Source organism: Limulus polyphemus, unplaced genomic scaffold, assembly GCF_000517525.1.
Source record: "Limulus polyphemus unplaced genomic scaffold, Limulus_polyphemus-2.1.2 Scaffold476, whole genome shotgun sequence".
In the NCBI taxonomy this organism is placed as follows: Eukaryota; Metazoa; Arthropoda; class Merostomata; order Xiphosura; family Limulidae; genus Limulus; species Limulus polyphemus.
In genome coordinates this window covers 312,803-319,806 of record NW_013666086.1, presented here as the reverse complement: position 1 = coordinate 319,806, position 7,004 = coordinate 312,803, and the positions used below count along the sequence as shown (strand labels likewise).

Genomic DNA, 7,004 nt, shown 5'->3' with positions numbered 1-7,004 from the left:
CGGGTTGTAAATGTTACAAAGAAATGATGGTGGAGAGGAGCTTGCCTGCAGAATTATTGGTAATATTTATTTCATGTCCCGTATTTTTTTATATTATTTTTTGTAAATCTCGCTGTATAAGCTTTGATATATTTAAATTTTATTTTTGTCAGTTATTATTGAATATATGCTTAGAAAGATTATGGATGTAGCCATGAAAATGTTTTCATATTACGATGTCCTAGCTTGTATGAATATGTTAGTATTTGGTCTGTAAAATACCACACTCCTTTAATGACAGTGGAAATCATCCTTACTTCCAAGCGTAGTTCATCTACTTAGTTCAATGTGAATTTGAATTGTGCCCCACAATCAAAAGCGATCGTTACAAATGTAATACGTTATGTAATAAAGTTTAACATAAGAGGTACTTTTACGTTTTTATTTTAGCAATTTGTTTTTTTTCCTTCCTCAGTTTCCTCAAAATAATTCATCTCTTTATAAAAAAAATTAGAAACAACTATTTATTATTACTTAAACTATCGATCTAAACTAGTATGGTAACGTAAAACACAGATGCCAAATCAAATTTGAAAAATATTGGAATATAATAATAATTAGAATACTCTGTCCCCCATTATTCCGAATAGTGTAACGTGTACGTTGTAAAAAATAGGAACCAAATAGGAAAATGAAACTAATGCCTTAAATCGTTTTCAACAATCAAGAAATGCAAAAATTGACCAGAAATAAAATGCACCAAAATCAAGTTCCCTTGATACACAACAACAATGGAAGAAAATAGGAGTTCACAAGTGTCAGAAATTTATTTTAATAGGCAATTACTTTTTTATACGCATATACATTGGCACTATGGGATTCCGTAGTATCATGCACCTACAGACAAATATACCTGAGGAATATACATTTCAGTGAAATATGAGAGGTTTTATTGAATCTTTTATTACGTCGTGAGTTCGTTATATTAAAATGATTTTTTATGCAAATAAACAAGTCAAATGCCATCGACAGTCGCTATAAAGTCATGATGGAACGGCTTTATCAGAACTACATTTTGACATAGGTAGTGATATGCTACCAAAAATTGATAGCTTTTGAGAAGAATATGTAACAGCCCTTTCTGATGCAATCTGGTGATACTGTCAAATCATAAAGATGTATCCAGATCGGGGACTTAATATTTTCAAGAATGATATATTCTTTTTACTGAATGGCATTGGAAAACAAAGAAATATGGATCAACTGGAGCACAAGGACTGTCCAGAAAGAGACAGGCAACAAGTCATATCTCAGCTGTAGTAAGCAAAGTGCGGTGTCTTGTAATAGATGAGATTCCATGAATACAAAGGTCGGTGGGAAAGGCTGTCCACGTGGCCCAAGCAACAGTACGTAACATAATCAAGAAAGATCTCTGTATGGAAAAGCCTTAAAAAGTCACGTGCACACAAGTTTCTTCCATTATATATCAGTTCAACCATCACATATCTCAAGCAAAATTAAATAGGTATTTCTGTGCGAATTAACTACTGAAATTGGCGCTGGGAAACCAATGCACTCGTGCATTGATAGGGATTATGGAAAGCCACAGGAAGGAGGGGGCGTGCTTTTAACCTGACAGCCTTACGACGGAGCCTTATGCAGGTAGTGCATGACTAGATGTGGCAACATAGACTGTAATGACGTGCTGAGGATCCAAAATCATTTTATCATAACGTATTGCATTCTGTAGTTATGATAATAAAACACGTTGGCTTCGTAAGAAAGGTCAGACTTTCTAATTTCTGAGTGTACTAAATATTTAAGTATATCACTTTATTATACGAATATACATAAGATATTGGTACTATGTGATTCCGTGACATCATGCACCTACAGACACGTAATCAAAAATAGCTGAGCAATATACATATCAGAGAATTATGATAAGTTTTATAGAATACTTTATTACCTCGTGAGTTCGTTATATTAAAATTATTTTTTATGCAAATCAACAAGCCACGTGCCATCCACAAGCGCTATAAAGAAAACATGAATATATTAGTATTTGGTTTATAAAATACCAGACTCCTTTAATGATAGTGGAAATAATCTTCACTTCCAAGCTTAGTTCATCTGAGGGTCCTTCAGTTTATTAAATATTAATATTGTCGTTTTATGTTCTATCAATGTATGACAGTTAAGACAAAAACGATAAAAAAGTGTTCCATTTGTTTGTTTTTACTAAAGTTGTTCTCACAAAGTGTCTTTTATAAACTGTTTCAAAAGTATTATCCTCAGGATACACAAATAAAATTAAAACCAAATATATAACTCATAGAATCAAAAACTAGTTACGGAAATTGAAAAAAAAGAAAAGAAATGGCATTAAAGTTGTGTAATTTTATAGAGATATACGAACCTGGAGTTAAGATTCACAATTTTAGAATAACAGGCTAGTACTCTGGTAATGAGATATCAAAATCTGGTAATTTATCTTTATACCTTATATAAGAACGTAAGCCAGGATTGGAATTTTCAACACTCACCCTATGCGCAAGTAGGCTAAATGGCCAGGCTAGAGACCACTAAGTTTCAGGTATTACCGTCCCCTATTTTGAGCTACTGACTAGATGTAGGATCGCCATCTAGCAGTACCCACCGCCAAAAGGTCTTTGTCCAGCTCTTTGATTCGAATAATGGAATTCACCGTCACTTTCTGTAATATGCCTACATCTGAATATTGTGTGTTCATCCATATCACGTTTTGAACCTTGGACTTTACGAGCTGTATTCTTACATGCTAGCCATTAAGATACAGACACATATATGTAAACTAAGAATAAATATTGTAAAGAAACAACAACAAAAAACTATTCACAGCATTCACGATTTTGGCTCACAATAGGAATGGGTCTAATAAACAGTACGATATTGTTTTGATTGCACATATAGATTAAACTATGAACTATTCTCAAGAAAAAATTATAAATGTATTTTTCTATTATATTCAATATACCATGAAAATAGAATACTGCATAATAGGTGTGGATAAAAATAATAATAAAAGTAGTACCTAAACCTGCATACCCCAGTAGATCAACAGGTTTTAATCCAAATCAATCACCATTTATAAATGAAGTAATAATACTAATCAGCCTTGCATTCATCATAAGCAGGCCTTGGAAAGATCTAGTCAAATAAAGGTTAGAGGTTGAAATAAACAATTGTTGCCTGCATCAACATCCACGTACATTTTAAATAGAACAGTTGTCACAACAACAATAAAGGATATTTCGAAACAATTGCTCCTAAACATCTACCTTACAGCTGTGATGAAAATGAACACACTAGACTTGAAAAGAAGAAAGCATGATAGGGAAGGGGTGGGATTATCACTGATAGTATTGCTAAGAAAGAGAGAGAACACCTGAAGACGAAGCCTAAATTATTTTTTTAGAAAATGCATTTTAAAAAATGAATTTGTTAAATCCCATGAGATTTGCTTTTAATAATCTGTAATTGCAAATTTTCTTAAACTGAATTTTCAGAAACAATTCTGAGTGTAGACTGTGAACAAAACAAGGGTTTCAGAAACCAAGGGACTCATAAAAAGTGTTGTAAGTTTTGTTATTGTCAGATTATTTCTTGGTCAGAAGTGGGATGTTTAAATAAAAGGTGAAATTTATTGCAATGTAACAAGTGACTCTTTATGACAAAAGGAAGATATATATATCAGAATTACATGGTTATTTTTGAGAACACTCCCCAGTGGCACAGCGGTATGTCTACGGAGTTATAATGCTAGAAACCGGGTTTCGATACCAGTAATGGGCAGAGGACACGTAGTTCTTTGTGTAGCTTTGTGCTTAACTACAAACAAACAAAGTTTTGAGAAAAATTAATGTTGTTATCGCACACAATCAAGAACGAAAGCTTAGAAGATAACTTTCTAAACATAAGAGAGATGTGTGTGTTAATCAGTATTTAATTAAATTATTTTAACACAAAATTTAAAACACCATTGGATATGTGTATGAAATGTAATACAAGGAAAATATATTTTATATTAATAATTTATCTCATAAGTGATTTTTATAATACACTTACTTTAGAACAAAACAAAAACTAATTTACTTTAAAAATGCAGCCTGCATTATTCACTGGCTTTGAAATTTTATACACTGCATTTATTTGCTTTATAGGAGAGAGCGACGATAAGGTCTTATGGCTGAAGCCTTTTTCTTAACGCAATGACCGAAACGTCGTCAACTTTCACATTATAAGCGGACGTAGACAGTAAAAACTTCAAATCTAGTAAAACTTACACTGTCATAAACTTTTGTAGTATTCACTAAAAATTATGAGTCTTGGTAGAGCTAACAGTTCATAGACGGGTTAGAACCTATAGATTGGATCAGTTTTGTTTTTCAACTTTTCGTGCTATGCGATTTATTCCTTATTTTAATTTATTACTCGCTAATAGAGATTTCACTTTTTAAATTTTACACACACGGAAAGTTAGACCAAAGAAATATAGCAAACAGAACATGCAAACAAAAGGCGTAATCTTTTCTTTTTCGTTGCTATAGAACATAAATGAATATAGACTAACAGCAAAGCAAACAACATTCGGAGTTAATTTCTAATGAACTCCTTGTGTCTTTAGGCGACAATTTTACGTTAATACAACTTCAAAGGTTTTTTTAATATAGAAAACTCTCAGGAGATTTTCTTACTTCTTGGTTTGCACACGTCAACACAAAGACAGCAGTTAAGAAGAAAAAAACACAACTTGCATAAGTTTGTCGTGAGAGAAATGAGAAGCACTTACGTAGTTTATCAAATAATTCAAATAAGTATAAATATTTCGATCAAAGTTAAATTGGTCAAAGGTACGTGAAGTTTTTAGAAAAAACCATTTGTTTGGTGTTTAGGGAACGTGGAAAAGAAAAAAAGTGATGTTATAATATAATACTTTCTACTATAATGATAAAATTAATTATAGTTTTTACTGTTGGATTCTAAGGCATAAAACTAAAACATTATGGTCAAGTCAAATTGTTCTACGTTGACGCTAATTATAAATGTAAAGCTTATTTGTTTGTTTTTACGCAATGTACCCATCGCAAGAATCTAACCTAGAACTTTTGCATTGTAATTCATAAGATATTCATTAAAATTTCATCTGTTGAGGAACGATTTCAACGTAACTGTGCTCGATAAAGAAGACGCAATTCTAACTTTTACCGAAAAAGTACATAATTGATGTAATAAAATATTAAAATATCTTAATCTACTGCTTTAAAAGCAAAGATTTAAGGAAATGTCTCATATTCTTGCTGCCCCCCAGTGGCACAGCGGTATGTCTGCGGACTTACAACACTAGAAACCGGGTTTCGATACCCGTGGTGGGCAGAGCAGTGCAGCTTTGTGCATACTTAAAAACAAACAAACAAACATATTCTTGTTAAATTAAATAGTGATCGTCATAAAAGAAAATAAATAAACTTGGAGATACATAACATGTTTATATAATGGATATTACTTTTACAGTTTCTTTTCATAAAACTTGTTCAAAATGTAAGTGCATTCAAATAAGCAAACATACAATTCATGGTTCTAGAATTATGTTACAGAGCCTGTAAAGAGCTTTTTTAAGGTTCGTGTTGTTTACTTTCCTTTGTGTCCAAATTGAGTAATGGTAAAAATATTTGCTGATTTGCTTTTATGCTTAACATATAAATGCATCTTTAGGCTGTCCTTGACCTATCACCAGCGGTCATCTAACGTCCGATTTATTGTCTGGATGCATAGTCATGCACAGGATTTCCGCCTCGTTGTGTTTATCAGTCCTGGCCCCTTTCGCCCTCCAGGCTCTACAGGGGCAGGATTACAGATTCTATTTGTTCTTCGTTGCTTGAAAAGTGTCTGTTCAAACTAGTAAACGTCTGAGGAAAGACTGCTTGCCACTGGTTTCAAAATCTCATATTAGAAAATAAAAAATAATTTTAACATATTTAATCGCAAAATCCTTGAGCACTGAGAAAATATCGAATTCACGCCATTATTTAAGTTAAAGAGGCAGATCGAGCTATAATCAAATAAGAAAACAGATATGTTTCACATATAGAGAATGTGAATGTTATCGTTAAAAAGAAAGCAAAGAACTCGACTTAGAACAAATTAGTGAAAATGCTGCCACTAAAAATAAGTAAAAGATCGCTCATTAGCGTAGGTCAAAATGCTTCAGAAAAAAGTAAAATATATGTATTAGCATGGCAAGTACTAATGGAAAAACACTTGGATCTTAAAAGCCAAAAGGCGCTTTGTTCCGTTTTAAAACGATTAGGCCTAACAAACTATCAATGTATTATTTAAACTATGAGCTTTTCACTATTAAACCGCGTCTCTAATAAAATTATTATTGAATTAATAGATTCTACTAATAATAGGAAAATACGCTGAAAGTTTTGCTATGACCTTGAATTTTACATGAATAATTGTGATACGTGTCAGTCTCTAAAACAATAAAGCAAATTAAATCCTAAAATATCGTTAATACCTTGAGAACTATAGGCTAAGCTCATGAGAAATTGATATAACCAATATGTTGAAATTAGAACTAAAACGCCTAGATGCAATTACAAGAAACTTTCAAAACAAACCAAAAATATCAATACAACCAGATATGGCTGTTTTTGTCAGTCATCTCGGTATCTTTCACCATCTCAAAAAATTCCTATTCGTTCAACTAGTGGCTGCATTTTTGTACAATATGTTTCTGGGAACGAAACCTGTTAACAGTTTTATATGTTTAGTTTAAAACCTTCTGATAAAACCTTGACATTAATTGCTAGTTTCAAAACAAGGAAATTAACTCTCTCACTTGCTTATATATATATATATATATGTATATATACACAAAAATTGGCTTAAATACTTGGTTTTATAAGATAGTGTTACGTATCTGCTCGTTTGTTAATTTCCGGTATAAATTCTTTCCGAGGAACTTCAGCGATACAAGT

At 32.1% G+C, this 7,004-nt stretch overlaps 1 protein-coding gene across 6 annotated transcripts in view; it reads right to left on the bottom strand.

Annotated features, from left to right (window-relative positions):
* LOC106458496 (chondroadherin-like) overlaps positions 1-7,004 on the bottom strand; it is a 55,942-nt gene that overhangs the window by 38,018 nt on the left and 10,920 nt on the right. The window contains exon 2 of one of the 6 annotated variants that reach the window (XM_022384738.1): positions 2,526-2,779. The exons of the other annotated variants lie outside the window; for them this stretch is intronic. The gene's annotated coding sequence lies outside the window, so the exon portion shown is untranslated. The remainder of the gene's footprint in view (positions 1-2,525; positions 2,780-7,004) is intronic. 6 annotated transcript variants of the gene reach the window in all.